The sequence below is a fragment of the Chlamydotis macqueenii genome, chromosome 2 (genome assembly GCF_036417535.1).
Source record: "Chlamydotis macqueenii isolate bChlMac1 chromosome 2, bChlMac1.mat, whole genome shotgun sequence".
Taxonomy (NCBI): Eukaryota; Metazoa; Chordata; class Aves; order Otidiformes; family Otididae; genus Chlamydotis; species Chlamydotis macqueenii.
Window position 1 is genome coordinate 132,348,815 of NC_141557.1, and position 24,450 is coordinate 132,373,264.

The following is a 24,450-nucleotide window of genomic DNA, read 5'->3' on the forward strand; positions in this document are numbered from 1 at the left end:
GCTTTTTTCTTCAGTTTTTTTTTTTTAGTTTCTACTCATCTTAAAATGACAGAAGCTACTCTACTACCTGCACTAAGCAATACTCCAGCCCTTTTATTTGCTGGAGCAGCTCCAGCAGGATCTATCAGACAGTATGGTTTAGCCCTAGCTTTCTGATGAAAATACGTGCTTTTGTAGAATCATAGAATAGTTTGAGTTGGAAGGGACCTTCAAGGGTCATCTAATCCAACCACCCTGCAAGAAGCAGGGACATCTTCAACAGGATCAGGCTGCTCAGAGCCTCGTCCAACCTGTTTCCAGGGATGGGGCATCCACCACCTCTCTGGGCAACCTGTTCCAGTGTTTCACCACCCTCATTGTAAAAAAAAAAATTTCCTGATGTCCAGTCTGAATCTACCTCCCTCTATTTTAAAGTGATTACCCCTCCATCCTATCACAACAGGTCCTGCTAAAAAGTTTCTCCTCATCTTTCTTATAAGCCCCCTTGAGGTACTGAAAGCCTACTATAAGGTCTCCCCAGAGCCTTCTCTTCTCGAGGCTGAACATCCCCAACTCTCTCAGCCTGTCTTCATACGAGAGATGCTCCAGCCCTCTGATCATCTTTGTTGCCCTCCTCTGGACTTGGTCCAACAGGTCCATGTTCTTCTTATGTTGGGGGCTCCAGCGCAATGTGGCTCCAGCTTATATTCTGGCAAGTAATTTCTATTTCCACAGTTGCTTGGAAGAGGATGTGCTCAGTGCTTTCTCATCTATCTGAAAAGTACATACTTAAACATGTGAGGCTTGTCGCAACATGCAAACATTCTTCCAGGTGCTTTGAGGGAGCTAAAATGGCTTTACTTCAAATAACGCATTTCAGAAAATAAGTAGTTTACCAACTTGTCATTTGTAGTCTTCACTGTTCAAAGTGCCTTTCTGACATGATACTTCATATAACTACTGAAATAATTTTGACTCCTTCCTCAAGCTTCTTAGGAGAAGATTTAGGCAAGAAATATATTTTTTTTTATCTTCAAGGGAGACTTTTCTACAAGCCTTTGAAGTACGTTTATTTCTGTGGAACTTCTATGGCATCCTTCTCATCTTCTGATGACATCTGTGACTAATTTGCTAATATATTTATGTTACTATGCTTATATAAGCTACCAAAACCAGTGGAATTTGTTTGTCCCACATTGCTGGATACAACTTGCTCAAAAATACCCAACTGTGCCATCCAAATTTACATTAAACTGTTCACCATTCTTTCTTCCATGCTTCTCTACTCTTCACTCAAATATTTTTGAAATAGAAAGGAAATAACAGGAGTCACAAGAAAACTAATACAGCATCTTTTATAAAAACAGATAAACATAATGACTTAGTTACCAAAGTCTATTGATCTGATATCAATCCCAGGCAAAACAGTAGAAAAAGTTATGTACTTTTATAGCTTTGAAGGACTGGATTATAATTAATGCAAATCAGTGTGGTTAATGAAAAAAAGATCTTGTCAAACAGACCCTGACATGCTGGCTTTATATATGTTGGAGCTTACGAGTTTAGCTAAAGGAAGTAGGCTTGATAGTGTATTTTACTTGGTGAAAAGTGAAGTTAATGCTATTTCATGTCTGCCAAGTCAAACACCTCTTATATGTTACCTACTAGGTTTGCTAGTTGGCTCCAGATGCCAGGCAACACAGTGGTAGATAGTTACAGCAGAACATATGATGTGTTGAGTTCATACCTATGTCTTACCCACTGGAACTTTTTTGTGCCTGTCATATAGGTGTGATTAATGTCTTCCCAGCAAGTTAATGGTGGTATTTAGATCAGTACTGGCCCAGACTGTAAGCAGCTGCTTCTGGATTCACTGTGAAAAGATTTCTAAAAGATGGAGTAGTTGCAAGAGTCTTACCTGCTCAGGAAATACCAACAACTGTCTATCTGACAAAGAATATCTGGTTTTCCCTTTCTTGCTCAGTCTCTGCAATGGTCTCCAATATTTGTGGGTGTTCCCTTACCTTTTTCTCTCCTCTCTGACCTTCCTCCGCACCAAGAAAGAAAAGAAAGGGGCAACTTCTTCCTACAGTAGAAAGTAGAAACACAATTCAGAAGCACTAAAAAGAGCTGTGAGTATCTGGAGAGCTACATGATTTTGTACAGCTTCCATATTTTATCAATGAAAAAAATTCCTATTGATAACTTAGCTTGACACAGAAACATTTAATCTTTTTCTTAAAATAAAACTTTGAAACCGAAGACATTCAAATAAAGTTTCCTCGTTCAAAAGTGTTGGTAGTTAGAATGTTGTTTAAATATAGCAAATTTGTCAACAGTACCCTAAAATACCTCTTTGTAAGGCTCACTAAGCATTTTGTTAGATGAATTAAAAGATAGGACAAAGAGGCTTAAGAGTTCTTCCAGGCCTGCTTAGTCTTTTTTGACTAGTGCTTTTTTGCCTGTTTATATGTAGTGCATCCGTCTTCATTGCAAATTCATGTATTACATCTACCAAAAAGATCACTTTCTTGCTGGAAAACTATGAAACTGCTGAAACACTGAAACTGGGCATTTCTCTTTCTTTCCATATGACTCATCATTTTGCCTCCTTTAAATCTTTTACACCTCATTAATTCCTTGTGATTACATTGTGTGTCTTGGTTCTTTTTACTTTATTTGTACTGGACAATATGAACTTTGTTTTATTTGTCTTTTTGCATTTTGAACTTTGGTACAGACTGTTGTCCATTACAGCTCCTTGTTCCATCTACAACAGGGTAAGATTCTTCCAGACATCAGCATGTTGCATAAAAATCAAGAGGGGGGACTTAATGTGTTATTACCTTCCCCGCTTCTCTTGTGGATATAATGAAGACTTGACTGCTGTGAAAACAGAAGGCTGCCAGCTGTGCCATATGCATGTTATCTAGTAGCACGAAGAGAACCTCTTGTATAAGGTGCAGTCAGAGCATGCTTACTGGGTCTTTCAAATTAATTATTGAAAATGGCATGAGAAATACAAGATTAAGAAATGCAAAAAAAAAGTCACCAATTATAATGAGTAAGACCTTTTGAGGAGTCTGAGAAGCAGCTCTTAAAAATATAAAACAACAACAAAACAACAAAAAAAACCCCTTGATTTATAAACTACTTGTTTTTCAGTGCTGTGGCCAGAACTGTATGAGTGGTGCTTTTGTCTTCAGCCTCTAGTATTTCCAGCTCACTCTGTTCTTTTCTTTTCATTCCCTTTTCTTTTTGTTTTCTCCCAAAGGACAGATAGGAAGGTCAGCTCTGCGCTCTGTACCATATGTCTGAGTCATTGCTTCATACTATATATCTATTGCTTTTTTTCCTAGCTTCTTTTACAAATTCATAGTTTAAAAACAAACTCACTCAAAGGCTTTAAAAGCTCATAATTGCAATATACTAATGAGGAAACCTCACTGCAAAAATACATTACATCATTTTTTCCAGATGCTGCTAACAGATGTGATTTCTTACTACTTTTTAATTTTACCATTTCAAAAATTTTGTTTAAAATAAGATCTTATTTCAATGCCTGCTTGCCCTGTTCCTAAGGCTTTCTCCTGTGCACCAGTTTATACTGGAGATTATCATTCTGCCTCCTATAGTATGCTACCGAGCTTGTAGATAAGATGTGCATATAAGACTTTATTAGATAGGATATGTATATTTGTTAGTAGCAAAATACATAGCAGTGTTTCTCTTTTCAGCTGTCATCAAGCTCAAGGCCAAAGAATGTGTGTTCTTGCAAATTTAGGAGTTAAATATGTAAATCTTCATCTTCTCTTGAGAAATTAAATATTTTTGACTGTATGGGTAGCATCTGATGAGAATTCAACCAGTGAAAATTCTCCAGTGAAGTTAATTAAAGCTGGTATCCTGAGAATGCTTTGCATTAATTTTGTATCATATTATGCTTCTACTTTCTGCAACCTTAATTAATCAAATCTTAATTGTTACTTAATCCGTAGCACTGGTTTGGGCTTAAAAAATATCAAGGGGCATATGCCTAATTGAATATTGGTATCTGAGGAAGAAAGGAGGAGATACTGGTCCCCTTTTCCAAAGGGGAAATAGACTCTGAAGTCTGAGCAGGGGGAAAAGAAAGAGGTAAAGGGCAGCTTGTCCTTCAGGACAAGAAATGGCAGCAGAAGGCAGACAGCAGAGTAATTAACAGGTCTTTCTCCAGAAGAGAAGGTGGCATTTGCTCAGCCTAATTACACTGACTGTAATTTAAAACATGCTGTCGTGCTATCACAGTTGGATTTTTCAGTGCCTGGTTCCTGCAGGCAGCCTGCTTAAGTTTTAGGCCTCGGAGCAGATACCTAGATAGTCCTTGCCTGAGACCACAAGCTGAGAGGACACATTGCCTTGTGAAGGGTTAGAGCTCTCATCCTTTGTGGATGAGTGTTGTAGATTAATCCTTTGTAGATTAATGGCTTTGGCCTGTAATGCTAATGTTTTGAATTGTACCAGGATACAAAGGAGTATCAGCTTTAGTCTAAACCTGGGTTGTTATCCTCTAGCAAGTAGAGAGCTAAAATCTGATTTTATATACTCTGTGCAGATGTGTGATTAAAAAGAAAATATCTGGTTACTTGTAATATATATCAGGAACAAGCAAGTCTAGAGTAGCTCAAACTAATGTCAGGGAATCATCTTGCCAAGACTCAGTTGTGTGTGTAAGTTGAGGGCTGTATTTCACCTATGACATGGTGATAGTGTCACTAAACTTGCTAATCACAGATCAAACAATGTTTCTGTGACCAGTACCCTTCACTTCTACAGTGCTTTTAATGAGGCTGGGCTCTTGAGCCAAGAAAATGTCTAGGAACTGCATATACCTTTTAGGAGACTGAATTAAATACTGTAATCTTTCTTGTTTTACTTAAAAACTAAAGCATCAAGAACTGCTGGCCAGACTCTTTCTATGTGCATACCATCTGTCTTTCACCTAAGGCTGTTTATGATCTGGTAACTAGGAGTCTCTGATCCTAAACTCTCTAAGAATAAGGCAGCAGTGTGCCATTGCAGTCATTTGGACTGCTGGGTACAAAATGAGATATTGATATACCAACGCAAGTTTAGTGAAGGCTACCAAAACCATTCTGAGGAGGAGCATATGAAGTACAAGCAAGGGCTGAGGTAACTGGGTTTATTCGGTATGGAGAAGACGCTGCAAGGAGACTTAACTTCACTACCCAGGGAGGGGTTATGGAGATGACAGAGCCTTTTCTTGGAGGTGTACAACAAAAGGGTAGGTGGCAATGGTTACAAGTTGCAAGGAGAGAAATTCCAACTAAATGAAACGGAAATCTTTCTCTGCAAGAATTGTTTAGCACTGGTACAGGTGCCAGTGCTAAACAAAGTGCCTCGGGAACCTACATCCTTGGAGATACTCAAAATTCATTTAGAGTCCCTGAGCAATCAGACTGAAGTTTAATGTTAGTCTAGCTTTGAGCAAGTATTAATTTGACTTGATGGCCTCCAGATGTCCCTTCCAGTCACAGTTTTTCTATGATTCTAAGGGATCTGTTGATATACTAGGTGTGCCTTTACAGACCTAGCAGTCCTGACTCAGCGTCTGAGTTTAACTTAATACCTTCCATATGGAGATAAGGAAAAAGCGAATCTCATTGCTTATCTTCCATATAATAGCCTCATGTCAAGGAAGGAGAAGATCTGGTCTCCATACTGTCCTCAGCCTCAAGGAACCTGAACCTATGTCTGAGCAAAGGACAGAACCACTAGTACAAAAGATATATTGAAACTGGTTTATTGTGTACAGGCAAAAATGCTTTCCTTCTGGTCCTGTTCCTTTTTGCAGACAAGTGCATGCCTGACCCCATAGTCTTATGATTTGGATACTGAAAAACAGGAAGCCTTCACTTCTGGGTCATGCTCCTTAGATTACTTTAATTGACTCTGCAGTAAAATATATGAGCAGTTCTGGAAGTCCTTCTAGCTCTAGATGTTATACACAAGACATGCTTTTCTGTCATTCAATGCTTGTTTCACAGGAAGAAGCTAATCTAAGATTATAACAGAGACAGAGCTTCATTTAGGCCAGCCCCACAGGAAGTGTCCAAATGCAGGAGAACCGTACTTGAGTGGCAAGATTGTATGGTTCTCAAACTTCTACATGAGGAACAGAGCTATGGCAAGCTGATATTCTCCTGAACCTGTAAGACATGACTGCAGTGTTGTTTGTGAAGAGAATGCTTCTGGTTTTCCTTATGCTGTCACATGAAGTGAAATTCTCACTAAGACAGTGAGATGCAAACCAAATAAACAATTCCATATTTAGATGTTAGTGAGTTTGTCATTGTTTTATGTGCCTTACTCTGGTGCAGAAAAACACAGATATGTGACAACAGGCATTGCAAACTAAACTTATCCTTCTATCATGTCTGCCCACATAGAAGATATTCAAGAAAACCTCAATCACATGCTGAAATCTGTGAAATCTAAAGCAACCCTGGAAAGTACATTAATTTAAATTAATAACTGTATATCATTCAAACTACACTGATGTGGCACAAGAAACAACAGAAATCAAGCAAAGAGTGGAGAAGTTCATGACTCTTGTTGCCTTTTTGTGTTTTGTGGTTCTGTTTTTGTTTTGTTTTTTATTTATAAATGTTTGTCTAATCATCCTGGACTATTATAGTTTATACTTTGCTTTTACCTATTAATAGTTCTTGCTTTCTTATAACAAAATTAGCATAGGATTATAGCTACTAAATTCTATGCTAATCTACTTGGTGTTAACCATGATCAACACAATATTTTCAAGACTTCTTCACAGCAAACAGAAATAGCCTTGCAATATAACATGTTTTTATCTGTGTGTTTTAAGAAAAAAAGATATTCAGCCTTATAATAAGATACTGAGACTAACTTTCTTAATGAAGCATGTGAGCTGATTTAAAGCTACTTATTCTTCTAGATGTATCTCACCAGCCTTTTGTTTCTAAGAATGAACCTTCTCCTTATCTAGTGTCAGCCATGGTTCTGTCTCTGGAGCCCCTCTGCCCTGTTATTGTTGTTTTAGAGTGCCCAAGATCAATAGGAAGAACGCTGAAGAAAGAACCTAATATGAAGCCGAACAGAGCAAAAATTGTCTGAGTCATAAGGCTTAGCTGAGAAATACTTGATTTTTGCTGTTGTAACGTCAGAAAGACACAACACTATGCAGCCTCATAAAAACTTTATGTGGTAACATTAGAGATCCCTGGAGTATTTGATTACAGGCTTCATAATCAGACTAAAACAATTTGCCATTGTTGGCAACGTAATCACCATCTCTATTTAATCAAATTAGAAGTGGTGGTTTGTTTTGTTTGGCATATCTGGGGGATGAGGGGGGTGTAGTGGTCCTTTTTGGTTTTGTTTCTTTTTTTCTTCAAGTTATCATTTAATTGGAAAGTTGACTGAAAATGTTTCCCATAAGCTTCATTGGGTAAGAAGCGCTGGTTTATGTTGTGTGTGATGAGTGGGAGTGGTGTGGGTGTATTTTTTTGTGGGAGTGTGGGGGTTTTGTTTGTTTTTGAAAGTAAATAAACCCTCTTCTTTCTGTTTATATTCCTAAGGTGAATATGGTGACTGCCTTTTTTTGTGCTACTGTTTTTGTTGTGAGGATAGCATAGCTCTTCATTTTAATCCTGTCTTCAAATAATATCCTCTTTCAATTGTCAGACTCAGAGAATCTGCGCACCTTTGCATACTCTGCAGTCCAGTTGTATATTTTTTAAGAAAAGAAATAAAATCCTTCTGTATGTATTTTTTTTTTTTTGTGGGGAAAATCTGATTAAGCTTGTTTTACTTTCTGTTGAACCCATTAGCTTTGGTAGTCCCTTAAACAGTATACTGAAGTATGCCAAACAGGAGAATAATTCACTTAAAAATAGCTTTAATGGAGCTAAGAATCATCACATTATGTAATGTGACGTACATGGAATTTCAGGCAAATAGCCAAATTCGCTTTGACTTTACAGATAAGTACACAAATGCCAAATAGCCATTAGTCAAATTTGTAGTGATTTTCAAAAAACATCTTGGCACATGTAGATCAATGCTGTCTGGATACGGATATGTTATTCCAGTAATGACATAATACAAAATAGCTCTGTGGAAAGGAGGCGACACATGTCAATACACGTGGATTCAGCAGCGCTTCAAACAGAAGTGAAGTGCCCAGAGTGTGTGAGTCTTCATCCAACAGTCAGCTCTGGGGAAATAGTTTTCCATTTCAATTCCAGATCCTTGACTTTCTTTTTTTTCTTTTCCTTTCAGTGTTTTGCATATTTAAAATTTCTTAAAAGTTTATATTTAATAATTAATAATGGAATTAGTATTTAAAATTGTCATTGATTTTAATATTTGAGTTATTAATATTTTAATAATCCCTTTATGTGGTTGTTAAAGATATTCCTGACAAAGGGTTAACAAGCAAATTGCTGAGGAGGAGGAGCATTTTGGAAAAAAAGATTTAAAAGAGAAAGATGCTGAGACTGAGCAGGATATAGTTAAGATCTCTCTCATCTGAATGTTATTTCACTCAGACTGTGCTGACAGGCTTTTCTGAAATGAAGATACATCTTGTCTTTCCATTTTTAGTTCAGTTTTGATTCCATTGGAATCTATGATGAAAACAAATATGAACTATTATCTGTTATGCAAATACCAGGACTATTTGTTTGAAAATGCTGATGCTGCTTCTATTGGAGCATGAGGAGGCTGTAGGTATAAGGTATGTAGAGCAATGGAAAAATTTGTTTAAGGGAAGGGTAAAAAATACAGTTTTTTGGTGGTTGGGATGGCAAATTTCAAAGACATTGGACTGAAAGTTAAAATTTAGTTAGCTGTGTGAAACACAGGTTCAGTGAAGCTTTTAATCCAGTGTAAATAGTCATGTTAGAAAACATGGACACTGATTGCGTAGTAGTAGAAAGAAAAATGTCTTTGTCTTCTGCCTTCCATCCCTTTCTTCCCTTGATGTTTTTTACAGTATGGGTGAATTTCTGATTTGGCTGAAATCAAAGTGTTTTTTTTTTTTTTCATCCACTTGAAGTCTTGAAGTTTGCACTATATCTTCAGATTTCATGGGTGATATCCTACATTTCAACATTACATTAATTCAGATTTTCAGAAATGATGAGAGGCTCAGACTTACTAGTTCATTTCACTACTTATCCCAACATACTTTTTAAAGATTGGTTCTTACTAACTTCTGAAACTGAAAACACAGATGTCTACATACTGTGTTCATTCACCCAAACTTGGCATGTTACTTGCATATCAGCAAGTGTCATCTTTTTACCTATTGTTCTTATGGAGTATTTACTTTTTAAAGAAGCTAATTAACGCTTAGAGTAAACCCACAAGCAAACATGTTGCCTCCTGCAACGTGCTTTCATCCTTGGCACTTCTTGCTCTTCTGAGAGGCATTGATTCAACTGAAAAATGAGGTGTGATCTTGAAAGAACTTGTAATTTTGTTTCTATGGTGAATATTTTCTTGGACATAGTCTATAGGCTTGAAAAGCTGGTATATACTCCTCCTCTACCTTTCATGGTACAGAAACCTAAAAATGTCAAAGCTAATCTCATGTTTAAGTTATTTAGAATAACAGAGAAAAGATTCCTTGTCCTCTGTCATATGGAACAAAGGCTTCATTCTTGGGGAAAAACACGTTGCTTCTGCTGTCTATAATAAAGTCATGGCTGCTGTGATCATGGTCTTTGAGTGCACTGAGATTTTCTTGGTCTGTGATGGTAAAGACAGGTGAGTACAGAAGAGTGCTGTATTATCTGTCTCTTGTGGTATTAGTTTACTTGCCACATAACTTTTGCTTGGAAAGAGACTGCCTCGTATCAGGGATGAGTAGCGGATGAGATCATCACGTGCTTGTGATTTCCATGGTGCCACACCAGAGCTGCCTGATATTTCCTGAAGACTGCAGCCTGGGGAGAGCCCACACTGGAGCCCATGGGAAGGACCAGTGCTGGAGCAGGAGAAAAACGTGAGGAGGAAGGAGCAGCAGGGAGGAACTGTTATGGACTGACCTGACTGCACCATCCCATTCCCCGTCCCCTTGGGCTGCTGGGTGGTGGGGAGGAGGTAGAGCAGTCAGGAACTGAAAGAGTGAAGCTGAGCCTGGGAAAAAGAGAGGGGCAGAGGGAAGGTGTTGATTTAACTTGTCTCTGTTTCTCACTATCCAAACCTAATTTAATTGGCAGTAAATTAATTTTCCCCAAGTTGAGTCTGTTTTGCCAGTGCTGGTAATTGGTAACAGATCTCCCTGTCTATCTCGACCCACTGGCTCTTTCATCTTACTTTCTCCCCCTGCCCTGTTGAGGAGTGAGAGGGCAGCTGGGTGGGCATCTGGCAGCCAGCCAAGGTCAACTCAACACAGGTGGCTCTTTAAAGCTAATTATTTTAGGTACCAAAATATATTTTTTTTTAAAAAATAGACAAACATCTGGAATATGAGGCAGTTTTTGTACAGCTTACAGAAAATCTACCAAGCTCACAGATTCTACTGGTAAGTATGTCTAGATGCAAGCAGTTAGGCAGATGGAGTGAATATTTAACAGTCCCCATCTCAGCAGAGATATATAGCCTATGTATATTTACCATGATAGATGAGGTAATTTTCATAGTTCCCTGAATACTCGAAGCGTTGTATAGGAAACCTTCCTAGTATCTACTAATTTTCTCTGGTGTTATGGTCCTTCCCATGTTCATCTAGGTCCAAAGGTGGACACGTTTAGTTGGGATGAGGTAGAGGCTTACAGCTAGCTGTCAGCATCCCAAGATCTTTGCTAAGAGGAATAATGATTATAGAGGAGGTTTCTTTCTCTTCTTTGCCTGGAAGCACTTAATGTTGATTGTCTCTTCTTGCTCAGTCTTAAAGTCCACTTGGGTTTACTTTTATGCACTTTCTTACCGTGGTCTGCCTGTATGTTTATTTTCCTCTTCATTCGTTCTCATTTACTTAATTCTTATATTCTCTTTGTTTCTAAAGTTTAGTTTTTATTTGAACAAGGCACTTAGGTAGTGACTGAAATGTGTGTGTGGTTTTTCTGTTGCTTTAGATTTGTAGTAACATATTTTATATAACTATTTTCTTCCTCTTTGGGGTTATACCTGCAGCTTGCCTTTTATGGAAAAAAATGGTATCCAGAAACTCACATCTGCAGCTGATTCTTATTCTTGAGAGGTTTTTTTTCCTTTGCCAGGATTTCAGAATTGGAAATCTTAAGAAACATTCTGTGCACATATGCATTCTTACCGTAAGCAGACAGCTAGTCCTTCCTTTCATTAGCCACAATACACCAGCAGGTAGAAAAAAATCAGGCATTCTGTGCTTTGCATGGCCTCTGAAGGGTAAGGCAAGCTAGTCAAGCCAAGTATGGCAGTACTCATGTAGTCCGACAACATGAATTCCTTTCAGGAACTTTGTACAGTAGTAAGGGTTTATATAGGTTCTTCTGTTTCTGCTCCTATCCAAAAGACATGTCTTGTGCTTTATTGCATTTTGTTCATTTTATGCATGTAGGAAGAACTGTATGTTCAGATTTTTCTTAGGCTCTTCTAACATTTCTTAGTACTCAGCAACTGCTGTGAAAGGAAGAGTTGTGAGCTAGAATTAAGAGCTTGGGCTACAGAAAATGTGTTATTTTCGTTGAATAACTTTTCTTGGCATGAGTATAGAATGTCTACTGTATGTTTTTTTTAATAGGCCATGTCTTAAAGTGATTGAGTAGTTTATTATGGTTGGCAGAAATCACTGCTCTCTGTGAGAGCCAAGAAGATTCTACTTTCTTTGTATGCTTCCATCACCCCCTCTTGTAAGCTGGCCAACCTGTTATCTTCCTCCATTTGGCCCTTTCTTCTTTTAGATGAAAAATTGGGACATTAGCGGGATAAGCATTAAGTATTTGAGCTTTAGTGTGGCTTGAACCTGGGGACAAAAGCATTATTTGACCCTCAGATTCAAATCTGTAACTAGCACTGATTTTAATTAGTTGTGGTTTGCAAAGCCTGTACCTTCCTCAATTGCTGTTGGTATCATATTCATCAGAGTACCTGGGTTTGCATCTAGAAATGCATCTTAAATCTGAGTGTCATGGACAGATTGTGTACTGCAGCACAACTGCTAATTAAATATTAGTATCTGCAAGCCATTTTTTTAGTTTCCATCTGGTACCAGCATGTGGAAACTTGTCAGCATTGTTAAGCACAGCTCTCTAAAGTGCAGATTTTTCAATCCCAAGTGTTCAAAATGATCCTAGGTCACAGAGGATTATTCAGGAAGAAGAGCTGTTGTTTGTTTTGCTTTTTTCCTCTTTGCTTAATTAGATTCTTTTTTTTTAAATGTGGACATGCAAAAGAGGTCAGTAAGGTTCCCATCTTCAGACTTATCATGGCAAACGTGAGGGCTTTCTTTTTGTCATCTTATGTTAGAAATTATTTGACCTGTCTTTTAAATGCCTGTAAATACTGCAAAGTGTAAAATGCAAACTGAACATACTAAAGGATTTCCCCATTATAAGACTTCCTTATTAATGCTTTTCGGTCCTCCAGCTGATCATGCATCATTTTCAGGTTTTAGACTGCTTGCTTACCATGAAGGACATCCTTCCAAACAGTGCTGCTCTTCAGGGCTTGACCTCTTTGCTGTCAAAACAGTATTGATACTGATTTGAGTCTGAGCTGTACTTTTTATGTGGTTTTAAAGAACAGGGATGTGAAATGCATCACTCTGGGAGAGTCACACTCACTTGCTGAATAATGTACTTGCTGTACTTTTTATGTGGTTTTAAAGAACAGGGATGTGAAATGCATCACTCTGGGAGAGTCACACTCACTTGCTGAATAATGTTCTTGGATACCTTGGCTACTATGCATGTATGTGGCTACGCATATAGATATGGAAAATTATCCCTTTATACCACCTCATGTTTGTTTTTGAGAAGCCTGTTCCTGTGCCTACCACAGTCTACTCTTTTTAAGAAAAAGTAATCTTTAAGACTTAGGATCCTGCAAACAATATGAAATTGCTTCTATTTCCCCCCTCTGCCTTTAAAAGACTGCAGATGGACTTGCTTCTGCAAGGGCCTTCATTTAAAGCTTATTCCTGTTTTCTCTGAGTCTGGGATACATCTTTCCTCTCTCTACCTCAGTTCTGAACTGACCCACAGCTCTCCATAGACACAACTGCTGCTGTGCGTGCTAAGGTGGACAAGGAAAAGACAAGAATATGAGATAAAATATTTCCTTTCATTAAAATCTCTTCTGTACTATTAGGCCTCCTTCCTTTGATCCCTCAGCCTAGTGCATAGTAAGGCATTTCGCCCTGTAGAGCTGATTGATGCTTTAACAAGAGCCCTGTGTTTATATTGCTCTACATATTGTTACAGAAATGAATTAACTTAAGATTCCCAAATAAGCCAGCAAGAAGAAAACAAAACACATTGGTCCACCCTTGCAGCAGCCGCACTAGAAGGCTGTAACAAGGAAAATGCTGTTTGAGGCTGGAAAGGTTGAGTGTTTCACAGGAGAGTTTTTCAAGGGCTGCTCAAAGGTACCTCAAAAAGCAAATGCAGCCCCAGTTTGTGGCATCTGTAATGTGGTTTTAAAAATGTGGAACCTTGTCCTAAAGAGTTCTGAAATCAGCTTATTTTATAATGAATTGCAACATGGAATATTTGCATATATGTTCCTTCTGTTGAGCTGATTAAATTTATAATGGATTTCATATAAAGAGGGTTTAATTTTTCCTGACTGGTGGCATATTCTGCATTAAATAGAGAACCTTCCCCCCCCCCCCCCCCCCCGAATGAAGTAGAATAAGACAACAATTAAATGGGATTTTTTCCCCTTATAAATATGATTCTTTGCAAATATATAGTGATATTTGAAATATTTACCTCCCTGTCCTAATGCACAAGGTATGTCCTGAATTTTGCAGGCAATAACATTGGGGTTTTTCTGTCATCTTAGAGATGCACCAAAACTTCCCAGGTGACCACTGTCTAATATTGTGGTAATAATATCGGTGGTCCATTATAAAGAAACAGTGAAGTATTCCTGCTGGAAACAAGTCTAAAAAAAGCACATTTGAGACGATTATTTCAGGAAGCCCTAAGTAGGCTATGCTGTTGCATAGCAACAGAGCCAGGCTGTCCTTAGTCTCTAAAACAGTCAGTGTACACATGGGAACAGAATGCAAAAATGATGGAAACCTTGAAAAAATGTAAGGTTGAGACTAAGAGAAGCCAAAGTGAAATGATACACAATATAAAATGTGAATTTATCATGTGAAGTATAATAAATTGAACTACTTTTAAGTTGCAAAAACTGAAATGCTGTCAGCCAAATTGTGCTTTTTTTTTTGTAGCTTCTGGATAGTAATTAGAAGAAAGGCAGAATGTCTGGTGGCTGCAAAAACTAATTCAAATGTAAAGTAGATGTTAAATGCCTGCCACAGGAAAAAAAAAATTGCATGGAAAGTTAATTTATTATTGACGAGCCAAAAAGTTAATCAAATATACCATGAATGAAATACTGATTAATGTATTGCAGCACAAAGAGGTTAAAATACTTAAGTTATTAAAAAGTTGCTTATCTCATGTTCTCGGGTCTCCAGGTTGGCCCAGTGGTATTTATCTTTGCAAATAGTGAGAAGTGTGGTGTCATTGGGTGTATTCTTTGCAAACTCGAAGCTTGCATGTGAAATGTGAGATCTTAACAGAAGCATATTACGCTGTAGCAGCTTTGGTTTTGTAAGAGGTAATTGATTTTATTGAAGTGTAGGAACCAATATTTAATATTTGCTAGCATACAGTTGTGGATGATCTTTCTATCAAAAAAAAAAAGGCAAATCCCTTCCTTTCAGTACTGTTTTTGCCGCTGCCCAAGAAGAAAGAGCAATAAGCTCAAGCTCTTCTGTTCTGCGTGCTGCAACGCATACTTTCATGATGAGTCATGACTGCATGATTTTAAAAGGTAGTCACATGCAGACAATTGAGCTATTGCACCACAACCTGCTGAAAAGATAGATATTACAACAAATGTTGCACCTGTAATGCCTTAAAGATTTGAGGAAAGTGTCTTGGAAGGGAGCAGTTGTTTTCTAACTGCTAAGAAAGAATTTAGGATGGGTAAACTGTGGAGCATTTCAATATTTTAAATACTCGATAGCTAGACTACATATTGTACTGAAACATTGAGGAATACTAGCAGATAGGTCTGGAAGAAATATGAAAATGCTGGTACACCCTCCTGTCCACACAGGATAATGTATAGCCTAAGTTTTAAATGCTGTCATGATACTGTTACCTAGGCATTTTCTTTTTGCTATTTTAACTGCATGCTTTTCCTTTGAAATTTTTTTTGTAACCTACAAACTGCTGTTGTAGATGCTGTAAACATATCAATCAAATTATCAGAATACAGAACATCACAAAATGCAAGCTTGGGAATGGGAGCAGTGTAATAGGAAGGATTACTCTATTAAGCCAAATCTATTGCAGTGAGATGAGAAGAAAGAAGGTCTTCTAAGACGACCTCATGCACAGCAGTTTCAGAGGAAAATGGGTATTGCAATGATATGAGTATTGCCTGGAAACAAAGTATGCACCATAATAGTGTTAGATCTTGGTTCAGCAGTAAGCCATGGAAATACTCCACGTTCCAAGGATGGGAAATTCAAAATATTTAAGACAGAATCCTCCAGGAGGAGGAAAGTTATATCTATTTTGTTAGTAAATAGGCTCTACAGTGTTAAAATTTGTCTTTTTAATGATTAGTAAATACAAAGATGCCATACAAAGAGTTAGTATAAAATATTGTTAAGCATCTGACTAGATTATCTTTCCATTGTAATATGTCTGATTTTTTTTTTCTCCCTCCTCCTATAAAATGTCTTTTCAGTGAGCCAAACCCCTCATTCAAATCAGTGGCGCTGTGTGAAGTCCTTGAGTCAATTTAGCCCACTGTGTACCTCGTGGTAGAGCATCTGGAGGGGTCCACCACAGTCGAAGCTTTCTGGTTGTACAGGCTTAACTGGTTTCTCTAACTGAACTCTTGAGTTCTTTAAGGCAACTGCTGCTTCCTTCCTATGTCCATCTGCTTTTTTTTCTTCCTGATCTTGTCCTCCAGTCAGAGTACCCTTTTGGATGGTATCTCCCCACCTGAAATCTGATTCTTCATGCACATGTTGTGGTTTTGTAATTCCATCATATTCTCCCAACCCAGCACATATATAGGTAAGTCTTGGCAGTGCTAGCTAATACCTTCTTGCTAACCAGTACCTTTACTAACATTTTTCAACAATGAAGAGCAAGACTTACACTAGTTCTTATCCTAGCCTAACAAAGCTATGTATTTTATCAGATTGGGCATATGTCATTATGGAAGAGATGGTCTATATTTCTTAGCTTGTAACTAGCTAAAGATCATGAATTTTCACGTTAGTGTCATGGTTTGCTGTTAGGAATTGCAGCAACTATAGTAAATTACTTAGGGATGTTTAGCCATTCAAATTTATAGTTCAGCTGAGTATTGCAGCCCTTATAAATGAATGGAGGTTGCCTTGCACCATGGAGCTATTTCTTAAAAAACACAGCTGGTTCTCATTTAACTGGAAAAGTACACAACAATGTACTGCATGCTTTCTCTGTGCCATTTCTTGTTTTACTTTTTTTTTTTTAATGAGAATGAAGTATTTTTTTGCTTTGACCTCAAAAGCCTTAGTACTAGTACAGTAATATCTAGCAAGATGTATATCTGCAGGGGAAAAAAAAAAAAAGATTTCAAGGAGAATAGGTCTTATGTGCATAAGCATTTTATGTATGCTGAATTTAAAAATTCAATGGACCAGAATCTTTTTAGGTCATCTAGAGTAGCATTAATGTCACCTCACTTCATGCATGTATAATAAAGATATCTGCTCACCTTCTAGATATTTTTTTTTCTATTCAGTAGGAAGAGATAAGCACATTAAAGATGCTAGTTGCATTCATTCTAAAACAAATGCTTAATATGGATCAGATGAATCACCTCATTTAGGTACCTACCTACGTATGTGTATACAGGCATTTAAAATTGGTCCAATGAATCTCATTCTTAGCCCCTTCAACAACATTGAACTTCTGCCAAAAACTGGAAATCTATTTGATAGAAACCACTCTGAGTGGCTTCCACATTATTGCCTTTGTACTACTGGTAGTTTAGAAGGCTCATACTGATCTGCAGGTAATGCACAGAACTATTTTTCTATCAGACCTTCAGTTAAAAGTTGGCTAAACCTTTTTTTTTTTTTTTTTTCCCAGTTGAAAGTTGTCTATAAGGATTGCAGTGGCTCATAGCAGTTTGGCCCAAAATGTTTGCAGACTACTGATCATGACTGTTTGGTGTTTTGTTCTTTTTTTTCCCCATAAAGCCATATACATGCTGTTGTATGTAGCTGTGAATACAAGAGATGTGGCTGTTACAAAAATAGTCACTGCAGTGCTTACAACAAGTTCTCTAAAGAATAGACATCAGAGACTCAGCTATGTTTTCTAATGAGAATTGGATTGATCAATACCTTGAAAGCACTGGCTGTGCTGTAACATCAACATTCCCACAGCTTGGATGGATGCAGGAATGTCAGCAGGGTTGCCAGATGCGTGTCATGTGAAGCGCTTGAAAGAGCTTGACAGTCCCATCTTTCCCATCTTGCTTGAGGCCCTTATCCATCTTTATCATTATGAGGTGCTGTAGCAATGGATTTAGTTGCTCATAGAGAGTATCAGTATCAGAGCATCCTGAAAAGTGGTACTTTAATTCCCTCCTTCCCTTCAGAATCCAAGAAGTCCCTTCACCAACTGCGAGTAAGAAAGTCACATAGCAATATATGCTTGTTTTCTCAAACACGTTTTGTTTGCTGTTCAGTATTCTCTTTAGGTTGAGCAGTAACTCCTGATGGTAGATGGTAGCTCACCCTATTCCATTTTCTGTTCCCTAGCATAGGGTCCCCACGTGGATACTTAAATATTGTGATTTGTTTCCTGCATAGGGTATTAATTTCAAAGTATCAAAACATTTATTGTTATTTATAATTACTTGCAATAACCTCAGTAGTTGTCAATGGGAATGACAACTTCTGTACTGTATCTTTCCAAAGAACCAAGGCCTATTGCTTCATTGATTATGTTTGCTTTTTTTTTTTTTTTTTTAATTTGCTGCTGCTATTTCACTACCCATTTTTATGGAATAGTGGAAGATAAAACTGAATTTGTGAGCTGAAGTTAAGCAGTAGATGAGAGAGCAAATCCTTATGATCACGGGCGTAACAAAATTTGCCTGAGCAAGCACATAGTAAGAATTTAACTATTTGGCTTTTAGTTCTGTAGATCTCTTTAGGTAAAATAGATGAGACAGAAGGAAAACCTGTTAACTGTCTTAGTGAATGACCTCTTTGTATAGGTTATGAGCTGAAGGGTATCCAACTTCATAGTGGTTTTTTATGCAGATTGAAAACAGCTTCCTAATTTTTTCTTGTTTAATAAAAAAATCTCAGGTAGTCATTTTCTTTGTTCTGTTTCATTGTTTAGCCAGTTGAATTGCTCAGTAATTTCCACTAAGATCTTATTAGTACTAAGAGTACTACATATACTATGTTCATAGAAAAAAATATGTTAACTGTCAAAAAGGTAAGTGACCTGTTCTACATTATTCTTGTGTAGAAGTGGTCACTTCAGAAACATCAGACAGAAAAAACTACATAAGGGATTTTCAAAGTGCGGATTAAAATACTGTCCAGCTCGCTTGCTGGTATGGATATTTGTATTTCCTTTAATTGGCTTTCAGTAGTTAATGCTACTTTCTTCTTCATCTGTATCTATGCAAAAGCAATACTATTGTATAGCACAACATATATAATCTCTTATGGAAGAAGTATACTTTTGTTGAATTGTTTCTCTGTTTCTGCTTTCAACATGGCAGACCTTACAGCGACCTTCCAGTACCTAAAGGGGGCCTACAGGAAACTCAGGGAAAAACTCTTCAGTAGGTCCTGTTGCAATAGGACAAGGGGTAATGGCTTTAAAATAGAAGGAGGTAAATTCAGGTTAGATATTAGAAAAAATCTTTTTACAATGAGGGTGGTAGAACACTGGAACAGGTTGCCCAGAGAGGTGATTGATGCCCCATCCCTGGAAACCCTCAAGGCCAGGTTGGACGGGCTCTGAGCAACCTGATTTAGTTGGGGATGTCCCTGCTCCTTGCAGGGGGGTTGGACTAGATGACCTTTAAAGGTCCCTTCCAACCCTAACTATTCTTTAATTCTCTGATTCTATGTATGAGGTGAGAATCTAGGCACAGATTGCTGTGGAATAGAGCTATCTCCTCACTGGAAAGAGCCCTGTGTCTAAGCTAAGGCTAGATTTGGATCCAAAATTTATTTTAAAAGCATAATTATACACCTTCTCTAAAACAGACATGCTATTAAATGACAAGTTCTCTCTCTCTTTTTTTTTTCCCCTTATGAAAGCTGAATATAGATAATTATATTTAAATAATGTGCTGATCGTGATACAACATTTAGCAGCCAAAGGCTGGGAGAGTTTTATTTGAAAATCCCTTATTCAATGCTATCATTAAGCATATATGGAGAAAGAGGAGGAGTAAACATTGAAGGATCATACTTCTTAGTCTTATTCTCCAGATTTGCCAAGGAAATGGCAGCTCTTCTGTGCTAGCCAGCAACATATGCCAAATCCCATAGATATGCCATGTGTCAAGTGCCCATTCTTATTCCATCTTCCTTTTAAAATAATAATGAATAACAATTAGTGAAGGTACTTGAAATGCATTTGGGCTTCTTTTAGGTAGCTAGTCCCTTAAACAGGCTAAATTCAACAACTCTAGATACTTACAGCCCATGAACTGTATGGACACTGATTTTTAATTCACGCTGGTATGTCACATACTTTTTGTACTTTCATTTCTAAACTCTTGAGAACAATGACACTATGTAACACTTGATTTCACTGAATGATTATAGAATGCAGTCAAATGGGGATTTCATTTGTGAAGCCATCGCTAACTTTCTAGTTGATTTTTTTTTTTAAGGGTTCTTTCAATAAAACCAAAGTACATAGAAGCAGGAAAACAGTTGTAGAAATTCAACAGTTACCTTCAGAAACTTGGGGGATAAGATTCGTTGTATATAATACGGAAACAGAAAATTTAACACAGAAATTGGATTGTAGAGATCAAAGAGTATTCCGGGAACTTTCTGAAAACACAAATACTGATTCTTTCTGTACCTATTAATTTATACTATTCTTGTCATCCTTCTTTTCTCTTTCTGTATTCTCTCTGGATAATAATTCTACTCCTTATGATAGTTACCTGTAAAACTTCTTCATTTGCATAGGGTATAGAAGTAGGCGTTGGGCAGGTGTAGCAATATATGTTATCCAGAATATTGATTAATAATACAGCATCTTGTTACGCTGGCTAAAATCCAAGATAGCAGCTATGCCTATCTACCATCCTCCATAATTCTTTAAGTGCTTGCAACTAATTTTGAGAGGAAGGAGCTGAGAGGGGAAAAAGACAGAAGTCTAAGATACATAAAACTTCTAGAAATGTGGGTATCAAAGAATTTGAGGAAAGGAAAGATACTATACGAAAGTCCCCAGGGCTGTATTGCAAACTCTAACCCATTATTAGGCAAAGTGACTCTACATGGAGGGAAAGACGAAGCACAGCTAGGGGAGACTTCAGATGGGATAGTATCTTATCCGTTACCAAGGAATCCAATCCTGTGACAGCAGGTTTCATTAGTCCTTATGCTCGCAGAACTGCTTTCTTTAGTTTGCTGGTTCAGTTGACAAGAGAAATAGCTGTTAATGCAATTAGTTAGGAAATTCAAATTATGTTTCACAGAATTATTAGCAAATTCCACTCCTTCTACAGAGACTGAAGGAAAAAAAGGATTTTTTTGCAGTGAATGGTAATTCCTTAACGATTGGTTGAGTGAATCAGTACAGACTGCTGGGCACTGAGCCATTCATTGGAAGGGGAGCTCGGGTGATGTCAGTGGAGTTCCATATTTATACAGTAATGTCTCAAGATAATGCCAATGCAAAACAGAATGGTGTTTGATATTTAGGAGAGGACGCAGATGGGAAAACTTGGAAGTGTTAATAAATGTATGTTTGGTAACATTCTTTTATAATCAGAATATTGTTAGTAATGCCATATTGAGCCTATAGAAAATGAACCTTTAAAATAAAGTTATCCACAAGCACATTTTTCTATGGCTTTATAGCTTGTTTCACAGCTAAAATTAAATAAGCCTGAGATTTCCCCTGGTGCTCGCCATGTTTTATGGAATGTTTCAAGAAGAATATAATCTTACAGAAGAGTATTCTGTGGAGTGCAGTTTGTACAGACCAGGGAATTGCTCATGGAGTACAACGTTGCTCTTTTCACCAGCCTTACAGCTCTATAGCTTGTTCTACCTCAGTCGTAGTGTTCTCTGCTTATTCTGTTCCTGATGCACTGATACGCAGCTTCCAAAATAGCAAAAGAATATTTTGCAAATATCTGTGGTGTTTTTCTGTGCTAAAGTTAAATTAATGTCTTGGCAGGTGTGATAGCTTGTATCAGAAATAGTGTGGCCAGCAGAAGTAGGAAAGTGATTGTTCCCCTGTACTCGGCACTGGTGAGGCTGCATTTCAAATACTGGGTTCAGTTTTGGGCCCCTCACTGCAAGAAAGACATTGAGGTGCTGGAGCACGTCCAGAGAAGGGCAGCGAAGTTCGTGAGGGGTCTAGAGCACAAGTCCTATGAGGAGCCACTGAGGGAACTGGGCTTTTTTAGTCTGGAGAAGAGGAGGCTGAGGAGACGCCTTATCGCTTTCTCCTACTACCTGAGAGAAAGCTGTAGCGAGGTGAGTGTTGGTCTCTTCTCCCAGGTAGCAAGTGATAGAACAAGAGGAAATGGCCTCAAGTTGTGCCAGGGGAGGTTTAGGTTGGATATTAGGAAAAAGATTCCTCACTGAACAGGTTGTCAAGCATTGGAACAGGCTACCCAGGAAAGTGGTGGAATCACCATCCCTGCAGGTATTTAAAAGGCACATGGATGTGGTGCTTAGGGACATGGTTTAGTGGTGGACTTGGCAATGCTAGGTTAACGGTTGCACTCAGTGGTCAAAAGGGTCTTTTCCAACCAAAATGATTCTATGGTTCTGTGACTTTGGACTGGTGCTCTGCTAATGACAAAAAAAACAAGCCTGTGCATTGATAACTTTCAGGTTTTGCACTTCATTTTCTACAGGCCAGTTGCAGTAACAGGCATGAACAAATATAACTTCAGTACATTTCACTTAAAATTTTTTATCTTCTGATCTTGCTGGACAGTACTCTTCAGTGAACAGGTCAGAGAAGTCTGAAAACATGTGCTGTTTTCTTACCTCATCACAACTGTCCTCGCTGTTTCCCTTCACCTTTGCAAGTTATATGCTTCATTATTATGTAGTTGATATATTTGGCATTGTGACGTCTGCACCTTGGGCAAAGAACAAATAGTAGCCTTCTAATGTGCTTCAGTATTCTTGCAGTGTTTCAAGAAGAGGGCACTTAATGGGAAGAAATGCACATGATCTCATGCTCAGGAAAGCATTTGTTAATTGAGAGGCACTACAGTATTTTATGTTTGTCAGGCAGGCTTTCAGGCAATGCTGACCTCTTTCCATTCCCTAGTCATTTGTTGTTAGGTTTTGTGGGTTGGTTTTGGAGGTTTTTTTTAGGTGGTGGGTTGTTTTGGCTTGGTTTTGGTTTTTTTGGGGGTTTTTTTTTTTGTTTGGTGGGGTTTTTTTATTCTTTTTTTTTTTTCCAAAGCAGTTTCCTGTTTCATAGTGGTTGTTCATAGGAGTAAAATTATCCTGTCAGCCATTCAGCATATTTGGCATGGGACACCAAAGCCTGATAGCAATGAACTTCTTTTTAAGTCAGTCAGTCTTGCAATGATACTTGATATAGTTATATTTAGACTAAATAAAATATGGTGTAGAACCTTCATCTTGGCTTCTCAAACACATCATATGCACACCCTCATACAGCTGACTAAGTTGGGGAGGTGAGGACTAGAACGAAGATGAAGAATGGACAGGATTTGTGAAGTTATTCAGCGTTGAGAGTGATGAAGGGTTGGCTGTTATCTTTATATCTATTTTTAAAATAAAAAGTGTTTATAGAAAAAACAGGGCTTTTTCTTGTTATTTAAAGAGAGAAAACTGAATCTTTTGCTGCTGTAGTGTTTGTGGTGACTTCAGGGGCTTCTTCAGCGTCCAGCAACTACAGTAGGAACTGATTAAAAAGATTTGTGTACTCTAAGGAAACATGAAGTTTCAGCTGCTTTCGTAACAACAGCTAAAGCTTCTCACCGTAGGCAACTGCGCAATGTTGCCCTTATGGCCACATCCCCTCTCTGTAGTATGCAACACCACAGAAATACTGCTTAGAAATGAAGGAAGCATACAACTGTGAGGGTGCTGGTTTTGTCTAGTGGTTCCCTTTTCTTTGCAAAGAACAACTACTAAATCCAAACATAATATTTGAGGGAAGCTACATTTGAAGCACGGTAGCCTAGCTTTTTGCAGGAAACCTTAGACGAGTACAAATGGAACTACAGTAAACGCAGTGATCAGCAAGATAAAGTGCCTCCCCCACCCCCTCCATCTCTGGTTACAATTCTATAAATCAAGAAAAAGAAAAAAAAAAATCCTGACAGGTTAGATCTATAGCAGATGCAGCAGACACTCCAGCAGGGATGCAAATCTTTCTCTTACTAAGGTTGAAACAGGATTTCCTTGTATCTTTGGCAGATCTTAAATTAATGCATATCATCATATTATTCCATAATAACATAAGAAATAATTATTTTCTGATAAAAAGACATTCTGAGTTTATATGTAGCTTACAGAGCACTGCTTTCTAACCTCTGCATTATAGTTTAGCTATTCTGCTTGCTCTGTTAGCATGTCTCCACTCATTTCAGTGACTTTATGCTAATGCATTTGCATACCACAACAAATAGTTGAGTCTGAAGAGTCTATATACAATGCTAAAACTAATCATACCAACAGAAAGGAAAATACACAAAGCATAGCTCTGCCTGTTTATGAGCAGTGTTCTGCATGCAAAAACATTATCAATTTGTACTTTCTTACTCCTTACGCTCTGCTTTTTGTGCAGAAAAGAACTTTGTTCCACCCCCTACCTACCTCCTACTTCCCAGCTAATATTAAAAGCAGAGACAGCTCTATAAAGAAATTATGTTGCTGAGGTCATTGCTTTAAAAAAGTACTCACTAGCACTTTATGAAGTATGAAAAATGAAGTTGTTTAAAATACTGTTGAATAGAGATTGCATAAAA

The 24,450-nt window shown here is 37.8% G+C and overlaps 1 protein-coding gene across 4 annotated transcripts in view; it reads left to right on the forward strand.

Annotated features, from left to right (window-relative positions):
- The window catches only part of PKIA (cAMP-dependent protein kinase inhibitor alpha), a 45,864-nt gene that overhangs the window by 13,058 nt on the left and 8,356 nt on the right, over window positions 1–24,450 (forward strand). Inside the window, exon 1 of one of the 4 annotated variants that reach the window (XM_086740949.1) lies at window positions 16,177–16,283. The exons of the other annotated variants lie outside the window; for them this stretch is intronic. The gene's annotated coding sequence lies outside the window, so the exon portion shown is untranslated. Of the gene's footprint in view, window positions 1–16,176; window positions 16,284–24,450 lie in introns of those variants that run through there. 4 annotated transcript variants of the gene reach the window in all.